This window comes from Mustela nivalis (assembly GCF_964662115.1).
Source record: "Mustela nivalis genome assembly, chromosome: 8".
In the NCBI taxonomy this organism is placed as follows: domain Eukaryota; kingdom Metazoa; phylum Chordata; class Mammalia; order Carnivora; family Mustelidae; genus Mustela; species Mustela nivalis.
The window spans coordinates 129,977,597-129,993,687 of NC_139027.1; the positions used below are offsets into that span (position 1 = coordinate 129,977,597).

Below are 16,091 nucleotides of genomic sequence, written 5' to 3' on the forward strand. Positions count from 1 at the left end.
TCAGAAAGAATGAATACCCAACATTTGCATCAGCATGGATGGGACTGGAGGAGATTATGCTGAGTGAAATAAGTCAAGCAGAGAGAGTCAATTATCATATGGTTTCAATTACTTGTAGAACATAAGGAATATCATGGAGGACATTAGGAGAAGGAAAGGAAAAGTGAATTGGGGGAAATCGGAGGTGGGGATGAACCACGAGAGACTGTGAATTCTAAGAAACAAACTGAAGGTTTTAGAGGGTAGGGTGGGAAGATGGGTAAGCCTGGTGGTGGGTATTAAGTAGGGCACATATTGGATAGAGCACTGGTGTTGTATGGAAACAATGAATCTTGGAACACTGTGTCAAAACTGATGATATATTTTATGGTGACTAACAAAACACAATGATCCTAAAATCTTCACCCCCCACCCACAATTCCCTTTGCCTCTCTGGTTTCTGTCCTTTGTCTTGTTTCACATGATTCCAGGAATTCTTTTTCTTTTCTATTGCAAGTCCTTATGATGTCTTGCCCAGTGTTTTTAGATTTACCGTTCACTCCGTCCTCCAATAGGCTGAGGAATAATTCAAACAAAGTGTAAGTGGCTGTTAACTCTAATTCATTTCCCCAGCATATTTGTGTGGATGTACGTAGTTTTAGGGGAAGGTTGTGAGAATTTAAACATGTTTTTAATATTGGTAGAATTTCTGGCACAGAGATAAGTGATTTCAAGAACACAGCAGGAAGAATCGATTTGGGGGTGAAGAGATACATCTCTCATTCACAAAAATGCCTTGTATTGCCCAAGAGCAATCCTGACTGAGGGTTGTGGTCTTACTAGGATATTAGGTGTCCTTGCAAACTTTCTCACATGATTCTTTCCTCAAAAAGTTGTTGCCATTGCTGTTATAGTCTCCGTAGAAAAACTTCTCACATTTGAAAAGTTTTAATGTTGTAAAACCATCGTGGCATTGAGACCTTTGGCCAACAGCCAAATTCCAAAGAGAGATTGCATGCATTTCAGGAGCCAAGCCTGGCAGGACCTAAAGATAGAAAAGAGCTGAGAGAGGCCAAAGCCATCACCTTCCTCTTCATAGTCCCACCTGGCCCACTTGACCCACCCAGCCAACCCTGCCATGGTCTTACCCATCTACAGAGAAGTTGAGGTTTTTACTTCTGAGAGTAGCCTAATGTGGTGAAAATCCCATACTTAAGGATCCAACTCAACTGAATTCAAATCTTAGCCCTGCTCCTTACTACTTCAGGATCATGCATCCACTTAACTTCTCCAAAACCCCATTTCTTCATTTGTAAAATTAAGGAGTTTAACTCTGTCATCTTTGAGTATCCTTTCAGATCTGAATTTCTATGCCTTATAAGTAAGATTTCCCAGGTTCCATGTTCTATTTCATAGTCCTTCTAGAATGATATTCCATCATGAAAGGAGGACTGACTTGGGATTGACTCAATCATTCCCTGACTGTGTGATCTTGGATAAATCACTTATATCTTTGACATTCCATTCCTTTCACTGTGAGATGGGAGTATGTCCACATTTGAGGCTTACTAAGGGGTTAGAAATAACCAGTGGGTAGCACTGATATATAGAAAAGCACCAATAAATAGTAGCAGCTCTAAATACTCCCTCACTTCCTTAACAAGAAGACTCTTGAGAGCAAAGATCTCATCAAACTCATTTCTGAAATGTACATGCCTAACCCAGGTCTGATTTTTAGCTCAGTTTGTTAACAGAAATAAAGCTATAAGATTCTCTAAGGCAGGGTTACAAATTTCTTTGTATTCTCTTTTTATGTCCCTTTTATGGAAATGATTTTATCCTTGCTATTATCCTTCAAGGTGGATATTAAGATTTCCAACTTTACATAAAGAAACTAAGGCCAGAGAGGTGAAAGGCCTTTCCTAATGTCATGCTGGAGACTGCCGAGCCAAGAACCAAACCCAGGATAGGCAGGCTGCAAAGGCTGGCAAGTTCTCAATCCATGTTTGTTGTTGGAGAATGAATGGATGGATGATCACTCTTATGGCAGATATTCAGGCATCAAGCATCTTTCACACAAGCAAGAGCAAAGGTTCAAGCTCTCTTATCCTCGTACCTGTATGGCTTTTATCTTATACCCCTTATCTATATGGCTCTTCACCTCTAATGGTGAAGGATAATAAGAAAGAGACAGAAGAGGTAGTCCAATCGGGATGAGAGGCAGAGTGGGGCATGTTGTGATGTTCCTGAATATCCCAGCCTCATCCCCTGGACATTTAGAGGTGACTCTGCAAGAGGTGGAGTCCTACTTGCTTTTTAATTTTCTCAGTCCTACCTCTCTGCTCCTCCATTTCATTAAAATAAAGGAAAATTGTGGGGTACCTGGGTGGCACAGTCAGTTGAGCATCTGACTTGGTTTGAGCTCAGGTCATGACCTCAGGGTCCTGAGATTGAGCCCTGAGTCTGGCTCCTGGGGGAGTCCATGTGGAGTCTGCTTAAGACTCCCTCTCTTTCTGCCCCTCCCCTCTGTGGGCTCTCTCTCAAATAAATAAATAAACTTTAAAAAATGATGTCCTCTGTGCATGACTGAATATGTGGAAATAAGTATGTGCATGTGTATATGTTATGTATAAAGGAAGCTTGCTGAATGCTTTACAAAAATCTTTTTTCACTTCCTCTCCCCCCAACTGATAGCTTTCGCTGTTCTCTATCTTGCCTTCTATTCTACTCTTTATAGTTTTTGTCTATTTTTTAAAAGGTATTATTTATTTATTTGACAGACAGAGATCACAAGTGGGCAAAGAGGCAGGCAGAGAGAGAGGGGAAGCAGGCTCACCGCTGAGCAGAGAGCTCGATGCGGGGCCCGATCTCAGGACCCTGAGATCATGGCCTGAGCTGAAGGCAGAGGCTTTTAACCCAGTGAGCCACCCAGGCACCCCAGTTTTTGTCTATTTTTTGTGTGAGATTTACTCTGTAGTTCTTCCCTAACATCTTGGGTTCTGTACATGGTTAATGACATACAACTTTATTCTTTTCAAATAGAAACATGTGAAAAATTTCCCTCTAAAAACCACTTGAGCTGCATTCCACAAGTTTTTTATGACACATCATCATCATATCTGACTAGTTCTAAGACAAGAATCTAGCAAGAGCTAAATTATACTGAGAGCTTTACATACATCAGAATGGTCGATCAATAAAGTGGGTTAAATCATTTGCTCTATTTTATAGAAGACACGGAAGCTCTCAGAGAGGTTAAATAATGTTCCCCAAATATAGAGTTGGTAAGTAGTAGAGCCATGACCTAGACTCGGTTGTCTGACTATAGGATACCTGTCTGGTTGACTAGTACATTCTCTTCCTTTCTAGAAGAGGTTTTCTCTCTCTCTCTCTCTCTCTCTCTCTCTTTTCCTTTAGAGAGAGAGAGTGTGTGTGCAAAGGGAGGGGGCAGAGGCAGAGGGAGAGAGAGAATCTTAAGCAGGCTCCACATTCAGTGTAGAACTCAATCTCATGACCATGAGATCATGACCTGAGCTGAAATCACGAATCAGACACTTAACCACCTGAGCTACCCAACAGAGGTTCTTAAACTGGAATGTATATCAGAATCACCTGGAAGGCTTCTTAAAACACAAATTGTGAGAAAAACAAACAAACAAAACAAAACAAAAAACACATGTGAGAAACACTCCCAGAGATTCTGATCCAGTAAGACTAGGAATTAGTAAATTCTCAGGTGATGTTCCTGCTACCAGAAAAGGAGACAAACTTTGAAAACCACTGGTCTGTCAGGTTATTGAGAGGTTTAGTATCCCAGTCATATATAAGAATCTGTGATCTGTAGTAGCTTCATGTGTTTGCATACATGCAGAAAGCTACATGTGCAAGTGAAAGTCTCTGGAAGGTAAGATTCTGACAATTTTTAACTTTCTTCCTTACACTTTGGTACGTTTGAAATTTCTATAAAATGTAGATATTACTTTCTATAAAACGTAGGTATTATGTATTATAATATGATTTTAAAAATTATATCCAGGTAGACAACATTTGTTTTTTGTATTTTTTATTTTTTAAGATTTTATTTATTTATTTGAGAGAGAGTGTGTCCCCTAGGACATGTGACAATGTCTGAGACGATTTAGATGATCACAACTTGGGAGTGGGAAGGGACCTACTGGTAGAGGCCAGGGATTCTGCTAAACATCCTGCAAGGTACAGGATAGCCCTACCATACAGAGTTAATAGTGTCAAGGTTAGGATACTCTGCAGAAAGGTTAGAGACATAAATACTTTAATTTAAAAAATTTCTGACATTGGCAGCATGATAAAAACTCCATGCAGTGAGGGTAGTGCTTGATGAGGTGTGTCTGTACTTTTTTTTACTGAACAGGCTTTGTGGGTCAGTGTGGGAGGCACTGGACTTTGAAAACCAGGCATTCTGTACCCAGGTTGTCCTGGGGGAACTTTGGCCATGACTCAGTGACTTGGCCTTTTATCAGGTGACTTCGGTGTAGGGTTATTGTAGTTCTAGAAGATGGAGGGCAAGTTTAAGATTTATTAAATGCACATTAGAGAAGCTAGTAGGAACTTCTTATTGGTTATCCAGCTCTTATACTTATCAAAGAGGTTTTACTAACCTCACATCAATTATATGTGCATGCATGTGTGTGTATGTGTAAAGAATTAATTAAATTACTCTTGATCAAGACCCGTTGATTGAGTGGTATGAGAATGGGGGAAGTAAATTGGGTGGAATTTTGAAAGAATGAAGTTTCTCCATTTAGATTCTAACCTCCAGGTAACCTTTGTCTTATCTAGAAAGGGAAGGAGACTAACATGACTTGAGCACTAACTATATGTCAGGAAGTTTTCTGCCTTCTCTCATTACATTGTCATAGAAAGTCCTTGGAATAGATATTATTGCCATCCTCATTTAATATAATAGGGGAACCAGGGCTTAGAGAGAAGATGTGCTTGTACGTGTAACAAATACATTTATCATAAACACTCACATACCAAAGGAGTTGATTTCCATTTTTACCTTATTTATGTTCCAAATAAATGTCCAGAGGGCAAAAATAAGGTTGATCACTTTAAGAATAATTTATGTCTTGAGAAATCTAAGTGGAAATTTCAGAAAGCAATGATAGTTACACGGGCTCAGTTCTCCCTTCCTGATATGTTACTGTGGTGGAGTGCAGTTCACTGGTCACCAGTGCCATTATAGAACAAGGACCCGGAGCCTCACGTCTTTCTGGGAGGTGTATAGTCTATAGTATGTTTTACTGGATCTTCTGTGGCTCTGCACATATCTGCCCTTCTCCCATCACTACCTCCAGTAATATCTTTTTGGATGTCACTGGAGGTGGGAAGGATGAGATCTTCAGGTGAATCTGTGGGGGAAGATTCTTTCTTTTTCTTTTCCAATGGTGCAAGTATGGTAACTGGGGCCCAAAGAAGAGACAGAGTGACTCATTGTTGCACAGAATCTAAGGGCTGGGGCCAGCTTTATTGAACAGTTCCTCAAGTTCAAAGTTTTTCTGCTCTTCATGGAACTAGTTTTGCTTTATCCTGTTATTTTGAAGAGAATGTTCTCTCTGATTCTCATTCAAGCTCCAGTTATTCCTAATGACTAGATCCTTCCAGTGAGAAAGTCAGATAGTAAATGACCTCAGTGTTACATACATCTGGACATCCATGTTCTACATGGCACACTTTTTCAAGGTAAAACTTAACCTAGAGAAATATGGGGCTCATAACATGATGACAGGCTTCGAGAACAAATCATGGAGAAAAACTCCATTGAAACACATCACGGAAGAGTGACAACCTCTCTGCCAAGAAAAAAGTTCTCTTTTCTTTTTTTTGAGAGAGAGAACATGCACAAGCAGGGGGAAAGGGCAGAGGGAGAGGAAGAGAGAGAATCTTAAGCAGGCTCCATGCGCAGCACAGAGTCCAAGGAAGGGCTGAATCTTACAACCTTGAGATCATGACCTGAGCTGAAATCAAGAGTCAGACTTTCAACTGACTGAGCCATCCAGGGACTCCAAGATAAAAGTTCTCTTGTGCTCATTCAGACTTCTAGGCTCAAAGTTCCTCCAGGTGCCATCCTTGCTATATCCATCAGGGTTCCTAGACATAAATGCAATTCTGGTTATTTTGAGCAGAAAGGAAATTTATTTTTTAAGAATTTGGGTAGTTCACAGGATCACCAGAAGTACAAGAAAATAAGACTAGGAGAATGGCTGGGAATAAGTAAGGCTACAAAGTTGGGGCCAGAGTCAACAGAACACTGAACACTTGTACCATCTTGCCCCATTGTGCCATCACCATCATCCCTGCTACTACCAGAAACAGGATTAAGTTGTCTGTTGTCACTGTTTCTATCAAAATAAATTCCCCATTGGCCTTTCTTCTTTGCTTACTAGTTTCCAGTTCAATGTCTGTTCAATGTGGGAATGTCTGATTGAGCCCAAGACAAGTGCCAACTTCCTAGCTGCAAGAGAGGCTGGGAGAATGCATATGTCCAGTTGCAAGTCTATTATTTCATACTCTTCTCTGTGATGCTTCCAGTGGGACTCTACAAACTAAGTTTTCCCTCATTCTTTTGTCAGTTACTTCCAGCAGTTCCAGTTAGACTCTGCATGGGAGACACTGAGAAGAAATTGACAGGTGAAATGAGGGGATATGGAGTTTTCTTCCTTTTCTGGGTCTGGTTAGCATGTCTCCACCAGCAAAACACAGTTATACTTTTCTCCTCTGGATTCTTTTGGCACTTTCCAAGCCATATGCATTGCACTGTCTCTGATAACTAGCACCAGTTGGCTGTATCTCCTGACTCAGTGAACCCAGTACCATTTGAGTCAGGTTCCCCTCAGAGGTCTGAAAACCAGTCACAGTGCATTTTAGAAGACTGAGTGCCAGCCAGACGGTCCTAGCCTCTCCTCTCTGTCCTGCCAGATGTATGAGCAACAGCTATGCCGGGGCCCCATCTATGAACTCCTAGGTCTATGAACCCTAAAGATTTTATTCTTTCAAATCCAGGAGTGATGAAAGTATCTCCCAACCCCCACAAATGCTCATATAGCCAATTTTCAGTATTAAGTCTTCTCTGTTTGAAAGGCTGAGTGTAGTTTCTGTGTCCTTTACTGAATTTTGAATGATAGAGTTTAACTTTTTCAGCTTTTATGGTAGAAAGCTGGTTTTACCTCATATAAAGAATTTCAGGGCACCTGGGTGGCTCAGTTGGTTAAGAATCTGTCTCCAGCTCAGGTTATGATCTCAGGGTCCTGGGATTGAGCCCTGCACTGGGTTCCCTGCTCACTGAGGAGTCTTCTTCTCCTTCTCCCTCTGCCCCTCCCCTCACTTGTGCTCTTTCTGTCTCTCTCTCAAATAATTAAATAAAATCTTTAAAAGAAAGACTCCTGGTAGAGACTTCTTCAGTTGTTAGAGGGAAGGGGGTGTGGGCTAGCCCAGTGATGGGTATTAAGGAGGGCTTGTATTGCATGGAACACTGGGTGTTATATGCAAACAATGAATCATGGAACACTACATCAAAAACTAATGATGAGACATGGGAGGTTTGTGGGGTAGGAAAGGAATAAATGAAACAAGATGGGATCAGGAGGGAGATAAACCATAACGGACTCTTAATCTCACAAAACAAACTGAGGGTTGCTGGGAGGAGGGGCGTTGGGAGGTGGGGTGGGTTATGGACATTGGGGAGATATGTGCTATGATGAGTGCTGTGAAGTGTGTAAACATGGCGATTCACAGACCTGTACCCCTGGGGATAAAAATATATTATATGTTTATAAAAAATAAAAAATACAAAATTTAAAAAAATTTAAAAAATTAAATTTTAAAAAAAAAAAACAAAAAAACTAATGATGTACTGTATGGTGACTAACATAACATTAAAAAAAAAGAAAGGAATATTGACAAAACGACTGACAAAAGGCCACTATATCCATTCTGATTTCCAAGTAGGCTGTATAATCTGTCAACACCTTGCTACCCTTCAAACCTGGATTTTTTTCCTCCAGTTTGTTATTGATTTTCTATGTGATCTTGGATGAGTCTATTTCCTACTAGAAGCTTCCATTTGTACATGGGTTTTAAAAAAGGAGGGTGATTGGGGCTGTGGAACTCAATGTTCCCTGAGTTTCAAAACCATCTCTAGCTTCCTCTAGGCATTTCTGGCTCTGGAGAGAGTTTCAAGGAGAGAATAAGAAGGAGAGGGAAGATGAGGAGTCCTGGATCTGTATGACACCCTGAGTAACACTTGAAGATTTCACTTGAGGTATCCTCTGGGTTCTAACGGGCAGAGCAATGAGCAAATTGTTAACAAAGAAAAACATCTCCACTGAGGTCCTTATAAGGCAGAGGGTTCTCTGTGCTCAGCCCTTAGGGCTCTGAGTTCATTCCTGAGGACAGCAAGTAAGCAGAATCTACAAACTTCAAGGAACATTCTGGCCATTTCCAAGGACCACTCTGATCCATTGCCCTCTAGGACAGAATGATTTTGTTCCAGTCATTCATGTATGTTAACATTAATCAAGGATTGAAAGGACTAATGGGACAGACAAGCATCAGGTGCTTACTAGATTTGGCTGGGTTCCTGAGCTGCCTTAATTCCTCAAATTGAGAAGTACTCTTTGATATTATTAACCCATCACCTTCATCATATGAATGAAGATTTTTTTAAAGATTTTATTTATTTATTTTAGAGAGAGAGAGAGGTCACAGGTAGGCAGAGAGAGAGGGGGAAGCAGGCTCCCCACTGAGCAGAGAGCCTGATGTGGGCCTCGATCCCAGAACCCTGAAAGCATGACCTGAGCTGAAGGCAGATGCTTCACCCACTGAGCCACCCAGGCGCCCCGAGATGAAATTTTCATCAACAAATTTCTCCCCATAGATGGACTGGTCACCAGTGCCATTTTAGCAACTGATGTCACCACATTGGCACATAAATCCTGGAATAATCCTATGAGATCAGGAATCTTTACAACCAAATCCTTTCACCCCAGTGCTCAGAGCACTAAAGTTATCTGCTGTCTTTGGAACTCTGTCTGCTAACAGCTGGAAGGAGACCCAAACCAAGGGCTCACCATTCATAGCCATGTTGAAGAACATGGTGAGGTTGACTGTAGATGGGTGACACTGCTCTGGGGCAGCGGCATCTACAGTTCCTTGAGGATCTCTATTTTAGACAGCCCTTCCCCACCCCCAAGTAATTCTAATGTAGTATTTGCTAACAGCATTTTCAGAAATACTCATCAGTTTAACCAGCCTTTTTAAAAAAGAGATAAACAGGAGTGCCTGGCTGTTTAACCCACTGGCTCAGTGGGTTAAAGCCTCTGCCTTCAGCTCAGGTCATGATCTTAGGGTGCTGGGATCGAGCCCCGTATCGGGCTCTCTGCTCAGCGGGGAGTCTGCTTCTCCCTCTCCCTCTGCCTGCCTCTCTGCCTACTTGTGATCTCTGTTAAATAAATAAATAAAATCTTTAAAAAAAGAGAGAGAGAGATAAACAGAGACGTGGAGAGGCACTTCAATAGTAAGTGGATCCCAGACTCTCTTTAGAGCCTCCTGATTCAAGTTATACTAGACAATGAATTCATTTGAAAGATACATCCAGGTTTTGGTGTGTTGTGGTGGCCAAGCCTCCTGCTGTGGGGCTGCCTCTTTAAGCTGGGCACCTTCTTATCTTGCCCAGTCCTTTGGAGACTCCTTCTTACCTTCCCCTTGACTTCTCTATGCCTTTCCTCTCCTCCATCCCTCCCCTCCTTGCCTCTCCTCTTCCTTTCACTTCCTTCCCATCTCTTCCAATTACCTACCTATTGCTGTGAATAAAATTTCCCAGAATATTCTCTATTTCTCACCACTTTGTGGGTGAGCAGTTTGGGAAGGAATGAGCTCGGTGTCTCTCCTGGGGTCTTCACCAGGTTGCAGTCAGATGTCTGCTGGGGCCATAGTCATCTGAAGCTCCATGGGATTGGACGCTCATTCATGTGACTGGCAACAGACCTTGGCTCTCAGGTTGATCTTTTCTGGGGCTGTCAACCAGAGCACATGCTTGGGCCTCCCCAGCATGGTTGTCTCAGGGCAATTGGCCCTCTTACATGGCAACTGCCTCATGCACCCCCAGAAACAAGCATCATAAGAGGGTGGAGTGCACTTTTTCTGGCTTAACCTTGGAAGTCACACAGCATCATCTATTTTTACTCTACCAGTCAAAGCAGTCCCACAGTTTGCCGAGATTCAAAGGGAGGGGCTGTGGACTCCAAGGCTTCTACCACTAGGCTGAAGTGAGTGAAAGAATTGTAGGTCCCTGCCTTAAAACTGTGCCATCATGCAGTATCTTTTTCTCCTCCAACATCTCTCTTCTCCCTTCCCTCTTCATCTCTTTGCTGACCCATCTCCTCCTGTCATGTCTCTTCCACAGTTATCTTCTATTTTGTACTGCCTGTGCTGGACACTGGAAGTGTATCCTTTATTGAAAGTCCAGGAAACAAACCCACAGCCTTTTCAGAGATATATTTCCCATGAAGTTAATGGAGCTCAAGTCTCATTTTCCCTCACCCAAGCAAGCTTGGTTCCATTCTAAGCATTCCATGACAATTTTACACAGGCCAGAGCATCATCGGAATTCCCAATTTGTAGGATTTCCATACTCTTCTCTTTTGGTGTCACTGGAACACCCAGTGATTGCTTGTTCTGCAAACACTGCACAGAGGGAGTAGGTGTGAATTATTCATTCTCAGAAACATCAGACCTACAGAACACTTTATTAGGAAAGCTGGAGGCTTTTGAAGCATACACAGGTACTGTAAGAGTGAAGAGATAGGATCAGACACTGAGAAAGTGTTCAAGGGTGAAGGGCATTATATGTGTGAAGAGAAGCTGAGCTGGAGGAAAGGGAGTAAGCAAATCCTGGGGTTTGGTTTTTGGAACAGTCAATGTCTTGGCAGCTGAGATTTGGCCAGAGGTAGCCAATATGAAGGATCAGGCAGGCACATGTGGAGAGGGCTCTGAATTATGAGCCAAATTCTGGAGGTTGTTCCAGTTCTTTTTATCGTACTGAGGGAGATGGTGACTCTGCAAGACAGCAGAATAGAAAGGATGAGATGCTTGGGGCCTACTCATACAGGAACCAAATCTTGGAATTAATGGAAAAAAGGAAATGGGGTCATTTTTATATCTTTCCATAGGAGAGAAACCAGAAGTGGAATGATTTTGGGGGCTCATAGCATGCTGGTGTGCTCTGGGCTTTTTCAGTCAAGTCCCAGTTTAAACCTGTTGTCCCAGTGTAATAACTAGTGGTATCTCCTTTCACTCTCATAGTCTCGTTTTGCACCCCCTGTCCATCTCATACTTGCCAACTTCCCTTTGACTACTGCTCCTCTTCACACTTTCTCTTTCCCAAAGCATCCCCTATTTGCCTCTCAGAGATTACTGGTTCTACCGGGCCCAGGCCTGCCTTCCTGGAATGGGCCAACCAACAACCAGACCTTACACCTGTACGGCTGAGCATGGGAGATGGGACCCCTGACACTTACATGCTTCTGAACAGACGGCCCTGCAGGCAGCTTCAGATTGGAAGTTGTTATTATTCCCAGCGCAACCACCATAGTTGAAACTGATGCAGGTTTTGATTTCCTTATTGTACCACCAGCGTGGAATGCTGGCCAGGCAGAGGCCAATACTCACTGGCAAACTGCATATGTCTGCAAGGAGATGGCAGAGCAGTATTGCTTGGGTGCCTGCCTTGCTAGAGAATATTCCACAAAGACTTGGAAGAATGAAAGAGCATAATACTTTTAGGGCAGCATGAACTTGCTAAAAAGATATTATGCTGTTACACTTCTCTATGCTTTTGCACATGCATAGTGTCCACCCCTCTCTTGCTTACTAGGTGTACTCCTATTTATCCCTCAAAACACTCCACACATCAAACTCTTCTATGATATCTTCTCTCCTGGCTCCATTCTTCACTGTTTGCCTTTTTTTTTTTTTTTTTTTTTTTTGCTTTTCAATCTTGCCCACACATTGATCACTTCCACATAATTATTTGTTCATATTTTTGATTCCTGCATCAGAAAGTGAGGTTTTCACATTATGTCATCTTGTACACCAGTTCCTAGCAGATAATCTGGCACTGAGAGGATGCTTCAGGAATTTTCACAGTACAAAATCAAACATATCCTGAACTTCAAGAGATACTTAATGGGCGACTGTATTGTGCATAGTACTATGAGATACAAATAGAGTTGTTTAGGACCTCATAGTCTGAAGCACAACAATGACACCATTTATCAAAGTTCTTAGCACTTGACATATATATTGACATATAGGCTGAGGAGCTAGGTCCTCTTATTGTCCTCATTTTGCAGATGATAGTTCAGAGAGGCTAAGTAACTTCCTCAGGTCACATAGGTGGCAAGGGATTTGAACTTAGATATTATGTTGCTCTTAGGATCAAGATCAGACCCCTTAATCCGGCCAGCAAGACCCTGCCTTGTCAGAACCTTGCCTATCTAACATGGCCTCACCATTCTGATATTTCTCTGTCTTACACAGGCATCCTCACTCTCTGGTCTCTGGACTTTCTAGGCCTGAGCATGCTGTCTTCTCACACAGGGTCTTTGCACATATTATTAGTTGTGCCTGGAAAGCTCTTCCGTCCAATTTTTGTCTACTTACTGCCCATCTTTCAGATCTTAAATCATAGATCTTTTCCCTGAGCAAACCTTTCTTGCCCCTCTGTCCTATAATAAACAAGCGGAGCCCAGCATGTGTATAAGGGACACCAGTAAATATTTGTTGAATGAATGAATGAATGAATGGTCTTTGATGGTCCTCTTTAGAGTTTAATCATACGAGTTTCCTTCAGAAAGTGTGGAAGAGGTTAAAAAATGGTTAGGGAAGGCATCCTGGATTTATATGACAGAGAAGCCTGGGGGGCGGAACCAGGAACTATAAATTGTATAGCTGTTTCTTATAGCTATCATATCACCTGACACCATGCTGGTATTTGATGGGACCTCAGTGGGAACTTGGCACCTCAGAGGATCACAGAATAGGCCAGAAAACTTGTGGTCTGATGCCTGCTTCTTTCTTACAAATTGGAAAATTAAAGTCCATAAAGCAAAAACTCTTATACACATCATATACCTGAGTAGGGACAGAAATGAAATAAACCCTCCAGTTCAATGCTTCTAGCATTTGGGTCAAGTATAAGATGCACCCAGATTCTTGGTCAGAGACCAGCCATCAGGGAACCAGGGGAGAGGTACGACACTGCCAGTGCTGATGGGCAGAGAGTAAGGGTCAGCAGGGAGGACACTGGATAGTTCAGGGGTTTTGTGTGTTACCTTCGTTGAGATCTAAACATTTCTTTGCACAGTTAAAACTGCAACACGTCATCTTCTTGGGACATGGTTTCTTCTTTCCGCACTGGTCGATTTCTCTGTAATTGCATGGTACCCTGATTCGGGGACATCTCTCTGTGGGAGGGGAAAAAGGAAAAAGGAAGGCCAGAACCCTCCATGGTCAGACCCAGGGCACTACTGCAGAGTTAAGGAAGACAGTGACCCTCAGATGACTCCATATTTTCACAGCACTGGCCCCACTTCCAACCCTGTATTGACTGCCCATCTAGTTCCTAAACAAGTCCTAATCCCACCCCCACCACTCATGAGGTTTCAGGGAAAAGGATGCTGTCCACTAGGACTACTCTGGTCACTTGGCCTTCCTGTATTGGATATTTCCTGGGTGGGGGCGAGGGTGCTAGCACTTTTCCAGGTGACTGAGATTTCCATTTGTGGAGTCAGATGGCTGGGCTTTTGAATTTCTGTGCCACCCTTGGAATGGCGGGCACCATCTTTGGACCTTGATTCCTTCACTATAGAGCTGTTTCAAGGATTAGGTGACAAATCTTGGAAGTCATTGTCAGGTGGCCTGCGACAAAATAATGTTAATTAATATTAACGAGGTGCTTCCTGTGTTCTTGTTCTCTTCTCCTGAATCCTGTGGCATTTCTATTGGTGAGTCCTATCAATATCCACATTTTAAGCTGCCTCCTTAGCACAGTAGGCAGCACGTCAGTCTCATAATATCCACATTTTATAAACAGAGGAATCTGGAGCACAGGGTGGTTATGTGAACTTCCCCAAGGTCACACAGCTACTACTAAGGAGAGGAGCCAGGATTTGAAACCTACAATGTATGGCTTCACTCTTGAGTGCTCAGTGTATTTTTAGCTGCTGCTTAAGGGTGTCTGCATATCTCAGCATTCCAAGGGACTTCAAGAGACCATTCTATACTCCACAGGCAAGGACCCTCTGGTGCTGCGAGTGTGGGGAGACTTTTGGGGGCTGCAACTGGAAGATTCAAAGCTGCTAAGGGTGGAGCTAGGGTGAGGGAGCTTTCTTGCAGGAAAGGCCCATAAGGTCCCAGCAGCACCTTTAGTCCATCTCATAAGCTCCAGGTCCAGGCACCTCCAGAAAGAATCCCTCTCATAATGATAATGGGCTGTCTGTTGCTAGAGACCCAGGTTCTTGCACTCACAGGAGGCATCTTAGAAGATGGTAGGACTCTGAGAGAAAGACTGAATATCTCCCTTTCTCCCATCTAAAACCTCAGGCTGAGTGGGGGAGGTGTTCCTCATCCTTAGAACTCTTTGTTCCTCCCTCCCAGCAACTTCCATATCTCCACTGGGAGGCCCTAGTCCCCAGTACTTACTGCCAAAGAACCCCTCAACGAGCTCAGGTTCCTGGACTCCCCCCAAGAGGATGAAAAGTGCCAGGACTGGCAGAAGTCCCAAGAGCCCCATTTTAAGATCTACTGGCCTGGCTGGTGGCTCCAAAATTAGGAACTGCTCCCAGTAGCTCCTGCTTCTGAGCTTTGGCTGCCCTGGCCCTGGAGCCACATATCACTGAAGACAAGACAGCCACACTCCCTCTGCTGGGGAATGCCAAGTCCCCGAGGCCATCAGTGGGAGTAGCTGACACCCACAGCCTCGACACTTGGGGAAAGGGCCCTTCACAAGCAGCTTCTATTTCTCAGCTCGCTGAGGTTCTCTGACTCTCTGGTCAGCCAGGGAGAGGGGGCAAAGCTTGTCTGGGACTTCTAGACTCCCTCAGAGAAGGGAATGTTCAATTTCAGCATCTTCCATCATCCAGAGGGAGTTTAGAGTCAAGAATATCCCAGTTTTCTTCTTTTCAATCTTCTACTTCTGACACATCTATTTGTCTGTCTGCTTGATTTTCTCACACTGTTTATTTTCCTTCTCTCTGTGCCTCCTCCTTTCACTCTGTGACTGCCTTTTTCTCTTTTCTTGTGAGTCTCTGTCTGGGTCTCTTTCTCCCTGCCTTTCATTTCCCTTCTTTTTTTTTTTTTTAAGATTTTATTTATTTGTCAGAGAGAGAGAGTGAGCACAGGCAGACAGAATGGCAGGCAGAAGCAGAGGGAGAAGCAGGTTCCCTGCTGAGCAAGGAGCTGGATGTGGGACTCGATCCCAGGACGCTGGGATCATGACCTGAGCCGAAGGCAGCCACTTAACCAGCTGAGCCACCCAGGCGTCCCTTTCATTTCCCTTCTGTTCTCCTTTTTCATCTCTTTGGACCACCCCTTTTCCTTAACCATCGTCAAAACGTAAAGATGTTACCCTGAGTAGCATGTGGTCTGGAGGAGCCAGGTTGATCCCAGGTTGAACCAAATCTTCAGAGAGTGTGTGTCAAGATCATGGTGCTTTGAAAGCAGGAAAGGATGTCAGAGCTAATGCGGAGTCTCTATTGTTGGGTGCACTTTGGAATGGTGATGCAGGAGGAAATACTAAATATTAGTTATGACCTCAGAAGCAGCAGCCATGGGGCTTGAAGATTCTTCCCTGAAATTTCCAACTTAGTGTGTGAAGTGTTAATAAGACATGTTCTTGGCTTGCCTCTAATTTCGCTTGCAGCTGTAGGAGAGAGATCTAGTGCACATTTTTCTAATTGTTTTAAAAAATGAAGTGGAATTAACATCAGATAAAGTGAACCATTTTTAAGTGGACAGATCAGAGGTTTTTAAGTGCCTACACAATGTTGTGTGACCACCACCTCTATTAGTTC

At 43.1% G+C, this 16,091-nt stretch overlaps 1 long non-coding RNA gene across 3 annotated transcripts; it reads right to left on the reverse strand.

Annotated features, from left to right (window-relative positions):
- Positions 1-346: 346 nt before the first annotated feature.
- LOC309871576 lies at positions 347-15,899 on the reverse strand. Of its 3 annotated transcripts, XR_014315354.1 has the most exons (5): positions 15,647-15,899; positions 13,353-13,484; positions 11,538-11,705; positions 10,561-10,704; positions 347-555 (listed from the first exon to the last, which is right to left on the reverse strand). It is a non-coding gene; the product is annotated as an uncharacterized lncRNA (long non-coding RNA). The 3 variants fall into 3 exon arrangements; XR_014315353.1 differs by lacking the exon at positions 11,538-11,705; XR_014315355.1 differs by lacking the exons at positions 347-555; positions 10,561-10,704 and adding an exon at positions 10,784-11,076.
- Positions 15,900-16,091: the final 192 nt, after the last annotated feature.